Source organism: Podarcis vaucheri (assembly GCF_965113315.1).
Source record: "Podarcis vaucheri genome assembly, chromosome: W".
NCBI lineage: Eukaryota > Metazoa > Chordata > Lepidosauria > Squamata > Lacertidae > Podarcis > Podarcis vaucheri.
The window spans coordinates 752,701-766,571 of NC_138757.1; the positions used below are offsets into that span (position 1 = coordinate 752,701).

At 48.5% G+C, this 13,871-nt stretch overlaps 1 protein-coding gene across 1 annotated transcript in view; it reads left to right on the top strand.

Moving 5' to 3' along the window:
- Nucleotides 1–13,871, top strand: part of LOC309523387 (putative helicase senataxin) — a gene marked incomplete at its 3' end in the record, with an annotated part of 60,354 nt that overhangs the window by 36,413 nt on the left and 10,070 nt on the right. The gene's annotated exons all lie outside the window — the stretch shown is intronic.

Sequence of the window (13,871 nt, forward strand, 5' to 3'; positions counted from 1 at the left end):
GTGCTTGATCCAGAAGCTGCAGTTAGTGCAGAATGGTGCATCATGGTTGCTGACAGGAATGAGACCGTGTCAGCATATAACACCTATGCTCACATACCTGCACTGGTTGCCCATTTGGTATATAAAACACTGAACAGCTTGCAACCAGTTTACTTGAGAGATGGCCTTACCCCATATATGCCCATTTGACTGCTTCAGTCTGCAGAACTGACACCGATACAGGTGTCACATAATACTCGTTCTGCCGTTGAAGGAAATCAATCTTTTAGCATAGCAGCACCTACACTTTGGGGCTCCCTGCCTACTAGAATCCTAGAGTGGGAAGAGACCACAAGGGCCATCGAGTCCAACCCCCTGCCAAGCAGGAAACACCATCAGAGCACTCCTGACATATGGTTGTCAAGCCTCTGCTTAAAGACCTCCAAAGGAGGAGACTCCACCACACTCAAATCAAGACGTCGTCCAGGAAGGCCACAGTTCTTGTAAAGCAGAGACCCCAACACATGGTGCATGAAACCTTGAAAACAGGCGGAGCCTGATTGTAATCCAAAAGGCATAACTAAATATTCAAAGGCCCCTAGGGGGGTGAACATGGTGGTCTTCCATTCATCCCCCTCCCTCATCCTGATCAGGTTGTAAGCCCCCCTGAGGTCTAGTTTGGTAAAAATCTTTCCCTTCCTCACCCTCGTCAAAATGTCGTCAATTCTGGGCATTGGGAAAGTCACTGGTTCCGACACCGAATTTACGGCCCTAAAGTCCACTACAAGCCTGGGTTTGTCTGTGTCTTTTTTGTCCACAAAAAACACTGGACTGCCCCCCACTGCTTTCGACTCTCTTATGAATCCTCTCTTTAGGTTTTTGTTAATAAACTCCCGTAACTCCTTCATCTCCCTGTCCGACATGGCATACAGCTTACCCACCGGCAGCTGTGCACCCGGGAGCAAGTTGATTTGGCAGTCAAAGGGCCTGTGGGGTGGTAGCCTATCTGCCTCCTTCTCACTGAAGACCTCCTTCAGATCAGCATATTGTGGCGGCACCTCCCCCTTCCGTCCCACTGCCATTCCTGCCACTCGGGCGACACTCATCCTTGGTGTGTCCCCTCCTAGGCAGTGCTCCAGGCAGTAGGCTGACCCAAAGCTGACTGTCCTCTGATACCACGCCACCACAGGATCATGTTGTGCTAGCCAGCTCATTCCTAATATTATTGGGGGCCCCGCTAGTGAGGCAACGTGAAAGGCGATCGTCTCTGAGTGCCTAGACACCCTCATTCTCATTGGTGGGGTCTGGTGGGTCACTTCCCCTCCAATAAGCTCCCTCCCATCAATGGTGGTTACTTGCAAGGGAAGCGGGTGCAGAATGCTGCAGCGAGACTCCTTACGAGGTCTTCGCTGCGAGATCACATTCACCCGGTGCTACACCAGCTGCACTGGCTCCCGGTGGAGTACAGGATCAGATTTAAGGTGCTGGTTTTAACCTTTAAAGCCCTATACGGCCTAGGACCCTCGTACCTACGGGACCGCCTCTCCTGGTATGCCCCACAGAGAAACTTACGGTCTTGAAATAAAAACATCTTCAAGGTCCCAGGCCACAGAGAAGTTAGGCTGGCCTCAACTAGAGCCAGGGCTTTTTCGGCTGTGGCTCCGATCTGGTGGAACACTCTGTCACAAGAGACCAGGGCCCTGCGGGACTTGACATCTTTCCGCAGGGCCTGCAAGACAGAGCTGTTCCACCAGGCCTTTGGCCAGGGCACAGCCTGACTCCCTCCCTCGGCAATCTTCGCGGAGCTCTGGCCCAATGGTTGCCAGTGGCCTGAATTAATTAATTTTACAATGAATGATTTTAGAGTGTTGTTTATGTTATACTTTTATACTGTTTTATTGTTGTTAGCCGCCCTGAGCCCGGCTTCGGCTGGGGAGGGCAGGATATAAATAAAATTTATTATTATTATTATTATTAAAATCCGAAGGTAGCAAGTGAAGCTGGTGCTCTAATGCAAAGTCCTTGCTGAAGAAATTGCAGGAGCTCCCTGAGTCCAGCATCGCCTGAACCTTGACTGGGTGCCCATTCGGGAGTTCTAGCACCACCTCAATGGCTATCGCTGCCCTTGGGGAATCTGGTTTGGGCACTTTTACTGGTTGCTGGCCTGGCTGCTGTGCCCGCTGATTGGCAGCCAAGCGTTCCCGTTTCCCTGTTCCTGTGTCTGTTGCTCTTCCTCCTCACCTCCCACGGCCCCCACCATTCCTTGCCAGGCCTTTCTCTGCGGGCAGACTCTGGCAAAATGTCCTGGCCGCTGGCAGAGGAAACATTTCTTGGTCGTTTTAACGTCCTTTCCCTTCCTCTTGCGCCCTTCGCTGGAGTTTGAAACCTCCTGGGCGCGCGCGCCACCTATTTCCATTGGCTCCTCCTGCGGGGAAAGCTGCCTTGGTATTTCAGGAATGCGGTAGTCATGGCAACGCTGCTCTCTCCTTTCCCGCCTCTCCTGCGCCCATGCTTCCTGCCGTACACCAATCGCAAGTGCTGCTTTGGTCAGCTGGTCCATGGACTGTGGGCGGGGTGCGCGCGAAAGCTCATCCTTGACTGTTGGTGACAACCCCTCCTCAAACAACATTTGTATGGGTTCAGAGTCCAGCTGCCACCCGAGACGGTGAACTATCATTGCAAAACGTGACCAGTACTCTCTAACTGACTGGTCTCCCTGTTGGGAAACTGCCAGGGAGATATTGTCCATCATGGCCCCAAGCTGGCTGTCGGACGTCCATCGATCTCCCGTAGACAGGCAGATCCAGCAGTTAGCGACACGAAGCCGTTCTGGAAATAGATTGCCACATTCCAGGCTTGTGCACAATGTTTATCAGCAGAAACACAGCAGAAAGCTTGCACCGCAGAAGAGCATATTTAGCATATTTACAGACTTTATTTAGCGTAGAACAGAACAAAGAAAAACATGACCGTTCTTTGTCAGCGTCTCTGTCCCGACTGAAATCGAAAGGAATAGCAAACATAAACATCCTGTGAACAGGACATGCGCAGACTCTGTTACTTACAAAGCCTGCTCCCTTTTAAGGTGGAACGGAAATATCCTAACATCCTCCCCCTTTCCGTGTAACCTGTAGTACCTGTGGTTCAACCCAATTGCAACTTTTGTACATAAACCTTAAGTTGTTCTCTGTTAACAACCTTAGACAACAGATCAGCAGGAATTTCATTTCCTGCCATGTAGGACACCTGAATCAGTCCTTTCTGAATACACTCTCTTGCACGATGTAGCTTAATCTGCAAGTACTTGGTTCTTTGCTTGCAACTCTCTGAGTTCAGCAAAGCCAAACACGATCTATTGTCTTGATTCACTTGTACAGGACATTTCACAGACACCCTGATGTCCTTAAACAGTTGCATCAACCATTCACAATCCATGAGTGAAAATGACAGAGCATTGAGTTCTGCTTCACAGGAACTTAGGCTCACTGTTGTTTGCTTCTTGCACAACCAGTCAAACAGGCAGTGGTTGTACATGTAGCATACTCCAGAAGTGCTTGTACCATCCGTGGTGTCACTTCCAAAACTTGCATCAGCAAAGATTTCAAGACCTCCAGTCTTCTGACTGGTGAACCTCAGCCTGTAGTGCATAGTCCCTTTCAAATAGCGGGCTATGCGCTTCAGAGCTTTCCAATCCTGAATCGTAGGATTGTTGGCATGTCTGCTAAGCAGATTACAGCTTACAGCAATGCCAGGTCTTGAACATCTGGCAATGAAATTCAGCTTGCCTAGAATGCATCTGTACAGCGTTGTGTCAGAAAACGCTTCAGCAGTACTGTCTACCTGGTAACCTGTCACCATCGGTGTGTCTGCTGGGTTTGCATCAACCAAATTCAACCTGGTTAATACATCAGCAATTTTCTGTGTTTGGTGTACCAGAAAATTACCTGCTTGGTCCTTCTCCACCTGCAGAGAAAGATAGTTGGATACCTCACCAAGATCCTTCATGTCAAAGTGCTCCTTCAGTTGAGCTAGGGTGCTTTGGTAAAAAGCCTGATTCTTCCAAAACATCAGAAGATCATCAACAAAACATAAACAATACAGTTTGTTTTGCCCCTCCTCCTTGACAAACACACATGGATCAGCTTTGCCCTGGTGAAAACCTAGAGAAAGCAATGTCTCAGTGAGTTTTGTGTTCCAACACCTGGCACTCTGCTTAAGACCATATAAGGATTTCCGCAGTTTACAGACCATTCCCTTCTGTATCTCCATCCCATCAGGTGGAAGCATGAACAGCTCCTCGTTCAAAATCCCGTACAAAAAAGCTGTATTAATGTCATGATGGGTAACACGCAGTTTCTCCTCCGCAGCAATCTTGAGCATCAGCCGAATGCTCTCATATTTGACTGTGGGTGAGTAGGTCTCGTGGTAATCCTGTCCTGGTACCTGTGAAAAACCTCTGGCAACCAATCTGGCTTTGTGTCTGACTACCTTGCCATTCTGGTCTGTCTTGGCCTTGAAGACCCATTTGCTGCCAACCAGTCTCATTCCTGGGACTACCGGTACCAGTTCCCAAGTTTGGTTCCTGTTCAAGGAATCAACTTCAGCCTTCATGGCATTAAGCCAAGGCTCAGCATCTTTAGAGGTTAACTCCTGAACCTCTTTGAAGCTTGAAGGTTCCCACACCTTCTCTGAGCTACTAAGAACAGCAGTTGCTGTCTTAGCAAACTCATCAGCATACCTCTTTGGAGGTCTGCCTTTGGTCGCCCTTTCAGACCTACGTACTAGACGCAAGTCTTCTGGACTCATCTCCTCTTTCTTAGGAGAAAAATGACCAATGGTGAACAGTGGTTCTTCCAGTTCATTGTCAGACGCATCAGATGGTCTGACTGAGGCCTTTGCGCTCTGGTAGTCTGCTGTGTCATCACTGTCACTGACACCAGCAGCAGCACTGCCCACTGAACTGGAATCCGAACTCTGATCATCATCATCATCATCATCATCCTCATCATCTTCAGCAGCTTCCTCAGCTTTAGCTGCTTGCTTGACATCACCTTCATCCTCCTCTGGGTAACTCTGGAAAATTCCCACATTTTCCCCCCACTTAGGATTGTACTCAACACTCCTTGTGAACTTTATGGATTTAGAGTCAGTCATCCATACCCTGTATGCACCTTTTTCGTACCCCATGAACAAACCATGTGCCCCACGCTTCCCAAGCTTGTGGGTTTGTGGGGAGTGTACCCACATGTCAGAACCAAAAATTCTCATGTGCTTGATGTTGGGCTTCTTGCCAAACATCCTCTCATAGGGGGTACAGCCAATGGGTGATGACAATCTGCGGTTAAAGGAATAAACCAAATTCCCCAGAGCTTCCCCCCAAAACTTACCAGGGAGATTGGCATCATGCAACAAGGTTTTTATTCCTTGCAGCAATGTCTGATTTGCTCTCTCCGCAAGCCCATTCATCCATGGCGATCTGGGCGTTGACATGTCATGCTGGATTCCCTTCTCAGTCAGGAAAGCTTCAAACTGCTGAGAAGTAAACTCCCTGCCCCGATCGGTAAACAAACAGGAAATACGTTTACCGTGCACATTCTCCAACCAAGCACAGAATGCCTTAAACTTCGGAAACGCTTGCGATTTCTGTTCGAGCAAAAACACATGAATGAACCTGGAAAAAGAATCAATCAGAATCATGAAGTACCTTGCTCCTCCTAAAGAGGGCGCTAGTGGCCCAACCAGGTCCGCATGCACTAGCTGGTAGGGTTTGGAAGCCTGCCTGCTAGACTCCTTGCCTTTTGGAGCAACCTTCACCTTGTTCTCTGCACAAGATACACATTTCATTTGAAATTTACAGGGTTTGATGTTCAAACCTTCAACCACCTCTGGCATCTTGGCCAGTGCCTTCCAAGAGAGGTGACCAAACCTTCGATGCGCATCATGAATGCAACCTGCATGAAGAACTTTGTTAGTTTGTGCAACACAACAAGAATCAGCTTTAGACACAACAGGAGTGTCATCATAAGTTATATGGAACAAACCATCCATAAACTTTGCATGCAAATAGTCCTCTTTGCCTTTACTGATGACACAGACGCTCCTCTTGAAGGAAATCTGAAAACCACGCCCAGTAAGCTGTGGGACGCTAAGCAAGTTGCTTGCAGCTCCTGGAACAAAAAGTACATTACTGATGGTAGTGTGCAGACTTGCAAGTTTCACTGTCCCTTCTCCTGCAATTTGCAACGTCCTTCCATCAGCCAGGTGGATCTCACCTTCCTGAGGCTTGAAGGAGATAAAGAGATGGCGGTCCTTCGTGATGTGGCGGGTGGCACCTGAATCGACAATAAACCTGCCTTTGGCTGTTGGAGCAGTCTTTACAGCAAGCAAACCCTTGTTTTCCACTGGCGTGGGCTTTTGCAGCTTGCCCCCCTGCTGCTCCTGGCCAGCAGACATGCCTTTAGCCTTTGGTGAAGCTGTGCCAGCAAACATAGCCTTGTTTTCCACTGGCGTGGGCTTTTGCAGCTTGCCCCCCTGCTTCTGGTCAGCAGACGTGCCTTTAGCCTTTGGTGAAGCTGTGCCAGCAAACAACGCTTTGTTTTTCCCTGGCGCAGGCTCTTCACCCTCCCTCTGCTTCGGGCCATCTGCAGACGCCTGCCTGTGTTTACCTTTGCCTTTCCGGCCTCTGCAAAGGCGATGACCTTGGTTCTCACGAGAAACAGAGCTCTCAGCTGCTGACTCCTTGGCTCCCCCTGGAGGCTGGTATGCTGCCTGGGATGACGTGACGGTCAGCTCCCCCTGCAGCTTGCAACCGGTGCCCTCAGCATCCCTGCATTCACTCGCATTCTGGGAAACAGCTAGAACCTCCGATGCAGTCAAACTCTGGGCTGGGATTATTGGCTTGTGAGCTTTCATCAAAGCATTCCACATTCCACGTGCAGTGGTGTTGCCAGCCAGCATCTTAATTTCCTCAAGAGATACGGATAAGACTATTATGTCTATCGCCTTCGAATCATCGGCTTTCCATCTCTCTGTCAGAGGAACTGGGGGGGCCTCACTCACGGTATGCCACACCCGAAACTGACGCAGCAAAGATTCACACCACTTTGCCCAGGTTTCATAATTCTGCCCATCCAACTTCGGGCACACAGGGGCCTCAGAAGCTTCAAAAGCGTGGAAAAACTCCATTCCAGCTTTTTGCTTGAGCTGTGAGCCTTTTATGCCTTCAAAGACTCCTTATCTTGGCAGCCCATTAATCACGAACTCTCTGGCTCGGCTCCCAGGGCCATTAATCTGCCGGAGTTCCAAAGGCTCCTTGCAAGGTAAACAGAAAAGCGTCCCTTTCTTTCGCTTTTCCCACAACATACCTCTCTGACGCAGTCTGTTGCAGCTTTTACTCTCCTGTAGGTGCTGTGAATCTGGGCCCGAAACCTTGTTGTTGGGAAACTGCCAGGGAGATATTGTCCATCATGGCCCCAAGCTGGCTGTCGGACGTCCATCGATCTCCCGTAGACAGGCAGATCCAGCAGTTAGCGACACGAAGCCGTTCTGGAAATAGATTGCCACATTCCAGGCTTGTGCACAATGTTTATCAGCAGAAACACAGCAGAAAGCTTGCACCGCAGAAGAGCATATTTAGCATATTTACAGACTTTATTTAGCGTAGAACAGAACAAAGAAAAACATGACCGTTCTTTGTCAGCGTCTCTGTCCCGACTGAAATCGAAAGGAATAGCAAACATAAACATCCTGTGAACAGGACATGCGCAGACTCTGTTACTTACAAAGCCTGCTCCCTTTTAAGGTGGAACGGAAATATCCTACATGCTTACAGTTCATCAGTTCCCGTTTTGTCACACTTTGTTGCACATCACTGGAAAACATTGCGTCCATTGCCTGGAAAAATTTCCCCAGGTCCTGCATGGCAGCATTTTGCGTCGCCATAAGGGGCCTGATCCACTGTCTAGCCCCATCCTGCAGGTGCCCCACAATATAGGCAACCCGCGATGCGTCATCTTCAAAATCGCTCTGTTGCAGTTTCAAGGCATATTCTATTTCTGTTCTAAACGCCCCATAATCCTGAGGTCTCCCCCCAAACTTATGCACCAGTCCCGGTACCTTCCTTGCTATGGGGGTGGGCCTCTCCTGGGCATCCTGAGACCGTCGTTCGTCCAGCCTCGCTATCAAGAGGGCTATGTGCTGTTCCAAGTCGCGGTTTCTCTCCTCCAGCGATTGTCCTCCAGCAGCCCCCTCAGTGGCTCTGACTTCTCCCGTCTTACTCATGATGCCGCCTACTTGTTGCGCACGAGCAACTTTCGGTGACAGACAGACTGCTGTAATGGTTTGGAGTTACTCGTGCGTAAACTGTCCCCTTTTGGAGCTTGGCTGCCTGGGTTAAACCGTCCTGACTGCACAGCCCATCTCAGTGTGGCTGCCTCAGTCGCTCGCAGAGTCTGTCTGTGGGCGTTTCTTAAACCGTTGCCAGCATAAGAGTTGTTTGACTCCCAATCGTCTCCGCCTCTCATTGCGCGGGAGTCTCCTGCGCAAGGAGGGCGTGGGTAGTGGAGGACCAGGGCTCTCCTCACTGACTTCCAAGGAAGAATCCCGGAGCCCTTCCACCTCTTCTCCCATTTGCTCTCCTGGCTCCTTGGTGTTACGCTGATTTCCTTCCCCCTCCATCAAGCTGCGTCTCCCCCTAGTGCTTGTTCCTTCCCCTGCAGAATCAGAGAGCCTCTCCTTCGCCTGTTGCTCTGATGTCAGTTTCCTGACAGTCAAGGAGTAGGTTCACGCCTGCAAAAGCTGTCAGTGTGCCAAGCGGCCTCAAGAAGCCCTGGTGGGGCTACTGCAACCCCTGCCTACACCGCAGGGGCCCTGGGAGACCATAGCCATGGACTTCATTACTGAACTGCCGTCCTCGTGACAGCAGACTGTGATCTGGGTGGTGGTGGACCTGTTTACCAAGATGGCACATTTTGTGTCTTGCAAGGGGCTTCCAACAGCCTAAGAGACAGCCCAGTTCTTCGTAGATCATGTCTTCAAGCTGCACAGTCTGCCACAGCGAATTGTGTCTGAAAGAGGAACCCAATTCACCTCCCAGTTCTGTAAGAAGCTCATGCAACTTCTGGACATGGAACTGTGCCTCTCTTCAGCTCATCATCCGGAGACCAACAGAGAGGCAGAGAGAACCAGCAACACACTGCAGCAGTACCTGTGTTGGTACGTCAGTTACCAGCAGGATGACTGGGTGGCCTTGCTCCTCTTGGCCGAGTTTGCATATAAAGAAGTCTGACCCATCTTCTTTAACTTTCCATATGCTGGTGGAATCCCACCACTCCAAATGGTTGGCTCGCATTGAAAGCAGAATCAGAACATGTGGCCTATCACTCGAGTCGCTGCTTATGCTCCCATAATTGCAAGCATTCCAGACAATCAAGTGCAGAATCCTAGAGATTGAATTCCAAGCCCTTAGCAGTACAGCCAATAAAACCTGTTCCCCATTGGGGTTGGGAATTCTACCCTCATTTGGCCAGGGCCCTCCATATTTACATTACCTTTATGCTCCCCACCTAAGCAGAGCTATTTCCCTCTCAAGATTTCACATCTTGCCATCTAGTAAGATGTTAGATTCTTGAAAATCCCTTATTCTGAAAGGTACTGCCCTTGTGGCACAAAACAGGCTGTATCTATCACACACGTTTTGTTTCATTGCCCAGTTTATGCAAAAATAAATGATTAGTATTGAGAGTTTGCAGGGCATCAGTTGAAGAAGGAGCAAAAAGGGTTTTCTTTTGTGTGTGTGTGTTTCTTTGTGGCTCATTAGCTGTTTTCCCTGTGTAAAGCTCAGAGGGGGCAGGGTTTCTGTTGAGGCAGGGGATTAGCTGTGGGAGGAGCTTATCAGAGTTTGCAGGGCAGCGGCGCGCGCCTAGCGACGCGCGCAGTTAGATCCATCTTTTAGATTTAGGGGAGCTAGTCTCAAACGTTTGTGGGGGGAGATCTAGGTGTTTTTTTGTGTGGGGGAAGTTATTTGTCCTGTCTTCAAGCTTTTTATGATGGAGGACCTCTGTAGCCAACCCCAACGACACGATCTCAAGATGGAAGGGGAGGGAACAGCTGCAGTCGCCTGCGATTCCTGCGCAATGTTTGCCATCTTGCCAAAGGTTGCAGGCAGCTTTACCTGCAGCAATTGCATGTTGATTGCTCTCTTAAAAGACAAAGTCCAGCAACTGGAGGAACGTGTAGCTACGCTCCAAAGAATTAGAGAGCTGGAGCTCTTCTTGGAAGCAACAGAGCACACCGTCTCCACCAAGGAGGAGACAGGGGACTCCCCTGAGAAGGAGTCTAGTTCACCAACACAGGAGCCAGATATATGGAGAAACGTGACTCAAAGAAGTAGGAGGCCCAGGGTTCGCTCTGATTGCTTAGAAATACACAATCGCTTTGAGGTCCTCTCCCCTAGCATGGAAGACGAAGAGCAGACTCCATTTGAGGATCTCTCCCTCATTACAGTCGATCAGGTATATGAAGACGAGCAGCAAAGTCAGTCCTCAGGGAATGTGCAGGCGACCTTGGAACGGACAGCTCACGGAAGAACCCCGACCAAACCCAAGAGGAGGCGTGTAGTGGTGATAGGGGATTCCCTACTGAGGGGAACAGAAGCAGTGATCTGTGGGCCTGACAAGATGTCTCGGGAAGTGTGCTGTCTCCCCGGGGCTAAGATCCAAGATGTAACTGAACGACTGCAAGGAATCATAAAACCCACTGACAAATACCCCTTCCTCTTGGTTCATGTGGGAACCAATGACACTGCAAGCAATAGCCTCCAGAAGATCAAAAGAGACTACGAGGCTCTCGGCAGGAAATTGAAGCAACTAAATGCACAAATTGTCATCTCATCTGTCCTCCCAGTTGAACGACGTGGCCCAGGGAGAGAGGGGAAAATAGTGGAAGTGAACAGCTGGCTTCGCAAATGGTGTAAACAGGAACGGTTTGGATTCTTAGATCACGGACTGCAGTTTCTTGAAGATGGACTTCTGGCAAGTGATGGGCTGCACCTCACAACGGTTGGGAGAAATGTTTTTGCCAAAAATCTCAGAAACCTCATCAGGAGGGCTTTAAACTGATTAATGTGGGGGAGGGAGACAGTGCTCCTGAAGGTAGGAGCCTATCAATTAATGAAGATGATCATCCAAATGTCATAGACCAAATGGAGAAAACAGCACACGGACCTAGTGGTGGGAGGAAAAAATCCTTAAATAAGAGACACGGGGGAATGATTAATGGACTTCAATGTCTGTACACTAATGCGCAAAGCATGGGAAATAAACAAGATGAGCTTGAGCTCTTGGTACAGCAAACTAAATATGACATAATAGGCATCACTGAAACCTGGTGGGATAAGTCCCACGATTGGAATGTAATAATGGGGGGATACAATCTATTTCAGAGAAACAGACCAGACAAGAAAGGAGGAGGAGTGGCGTTATATGTCAGGGATGTGTATACCTGTGAAGAGATCCAAGATTTAGATCCTCAAAGCCAAAGTGAGAGCATTTGGGTCAAAATTAAGGGAGAGAAGAATAACAGAGACCTCATTGTGGGAGTTTACTATAGATCCCCAAGCCAAACGGAGGACATAGATGATGCCTTCCTGGAACAGATGGCCAAGCATGCAAAAGGAAGGGAGGTAGTAGTAATGGGGGACTTCAATTACCCAGATATTTGTTGGACGTCAAACTCAGCCAAGAGCATAAGGTCAAACAGATTCCTCACTGGCCTTGCAGACAACTTCATTGTCCAGAAAGTGGGAGAAGCAACAAGAGGAACAGCCATTTTAGATCTGGTCCTAACCAATGTTGATGACCTGGTTAGTGGGGTAGAAGTGGAAGGATCATTAGGCGCGAGTGATCATGCTCTTCTGAAGTTTACTATACAGCGGAAAGGAGCAGCCAAGCATACTAGGACTCAATTTCTTGACTTTAAGAAAGCCGACTTCATAAAACTTAGGGAAGTGCTGGGTGAGATCCCATGGACAACAATACTAAAAGGAAAGGGAGTTCATGATGGCTGGGAGTTTGTTAAGAGGGAGATACTAAAAGCACAACGTCAGGCAATACCAATGAGACGGAAACATGGAAGGTGCCTAAAGAAGCCAGGGTGGCTATCTAAAGAACTTTTAACTGAATTAAGATTAAAAAAGGATGTGTACAAAAAATGGAAAAGGGGGGAAACCACCAAAGAGGAATTCAAACAAATAGCCAGCACATGTAGACACAAAGTCAGAAAAGCTAAAGCACAGAATGAACTCAGGCTTGCTAGAGAGGTTAAAAGCAACAAAAAAGGCTTTTATGGGTATGTTCGTAGCAAAAGGAAGAACAAAGAAACTGTGGGGTCACTCAGAGGAGAAGATGGTGAAATGCAAACAGGGGACACAGAAAGGGCTGAACTACTCAATGCCTTCTTTGCCTCAGTCTTCTCCGATAAAGAAAACAATGCCCGACCTGAAGAATTTGGAGCAAATGATTCAGCAAAGGAAACACAGCCCAGAATAACTAAGGAGATAGTACAAGAATATTTGGCTAGTTTAGATGTATTCAAGTCTCCAGGGCCAGATGAACTGCATCCAAGAGTATTAAAAGAACTGGCAGATGTGATCTCAGAACCACTGGCAGTCATCTTTGAGAATTCCTGGAGAACAGGCGAAGTCCCGGCAGACTGGAGGAGGGCAAATGTTGTCCCTATTTTCAAAAAGGGGAAAAGAGAGGACCCAAATAATTACCGCCCAGTCAGTCTGACATCAATAGCAGGGAAGATTCTGGAGCAGATCATTAAGCAAACAGTCTGTGAGCACCTAGAAAGGAATGCTGTGATCACCAATAGTCAGCATGGATTTCTGAAAAATAAGTCATGTCAGACTAACCTGATCTCGTTTTTTGACAGAATTACAAGCCTGGTAGATGAAGGGAACGCAGTGGATGTAGCCTACCTTGATTTCAGCAAGGCATTTGACAAGGTGCCCCATGATATTCTTGTAAAGAAGCTGGTAAAATGCGGTCTTGACTATGCTACCACTCAGTGGATTTGTAACTGGCTGACTGACCGAACCCAAAGGGTGCTCATCAATGGTTCCTCTTCATCCTGGAGAAGAGTGACTAGTGGGGTGCCACAGGGTTCTGTCTTGGGCCCGGTCTTATTCAACATCTTTATCAACGACTTGGATGATGGACTCAAGGGCATCCTGATCAAATTTGCAGATGACACCAAACTGGGAGGGGTGGCTAACACCCCAGAGGACAGGATCACACTTCAAAACGACCTTGACAGATTAGAGAACTGGGCAAAAACAAACAAGATGAATTTTAACAGGGAGAAATGTAAAGTATTGCACTTGGGCAAAAAAAATGAGAGGCACAAATACAAGATGGGGGACACCTGGCTTGAGAGCAGTACATGTGAAAAGGATCTAGGAGTCTTGGTTGACCACAAACTTGACATGAGCCAACAGTGTGACGCGGCAGCTAAAAAAGCCAATGCAATTCTGGGCTGCATCAATAGGAGTATAGCATCTAGATCAAGGGAAGTAATAGTGCCACTGTATTCTGCTCTGGTCAGACCACACCTGGAGTACTGTGTCCAGTTCTGGGCACCACAATTCAAGAAGGACACTGACAAACTGGAACGTGTCCAGAGGAGGGCAACCAAAATGGTCAAAGGCCTGGAAACGATGCCTTATGAGGAACGGCTAAGGGAGCTGGGCATGTTTAGCCTGGAGAAGAGGAGGGTAAGGGGTGATATGATAGCCATGTTCAAATATATAAAAGGATGTCACATAGAGGAGGGAGAAAGGTTGTTTTCTGCTGCTCCGGAGAAGCGGACACGGAGCAATGGATCCAAACTAC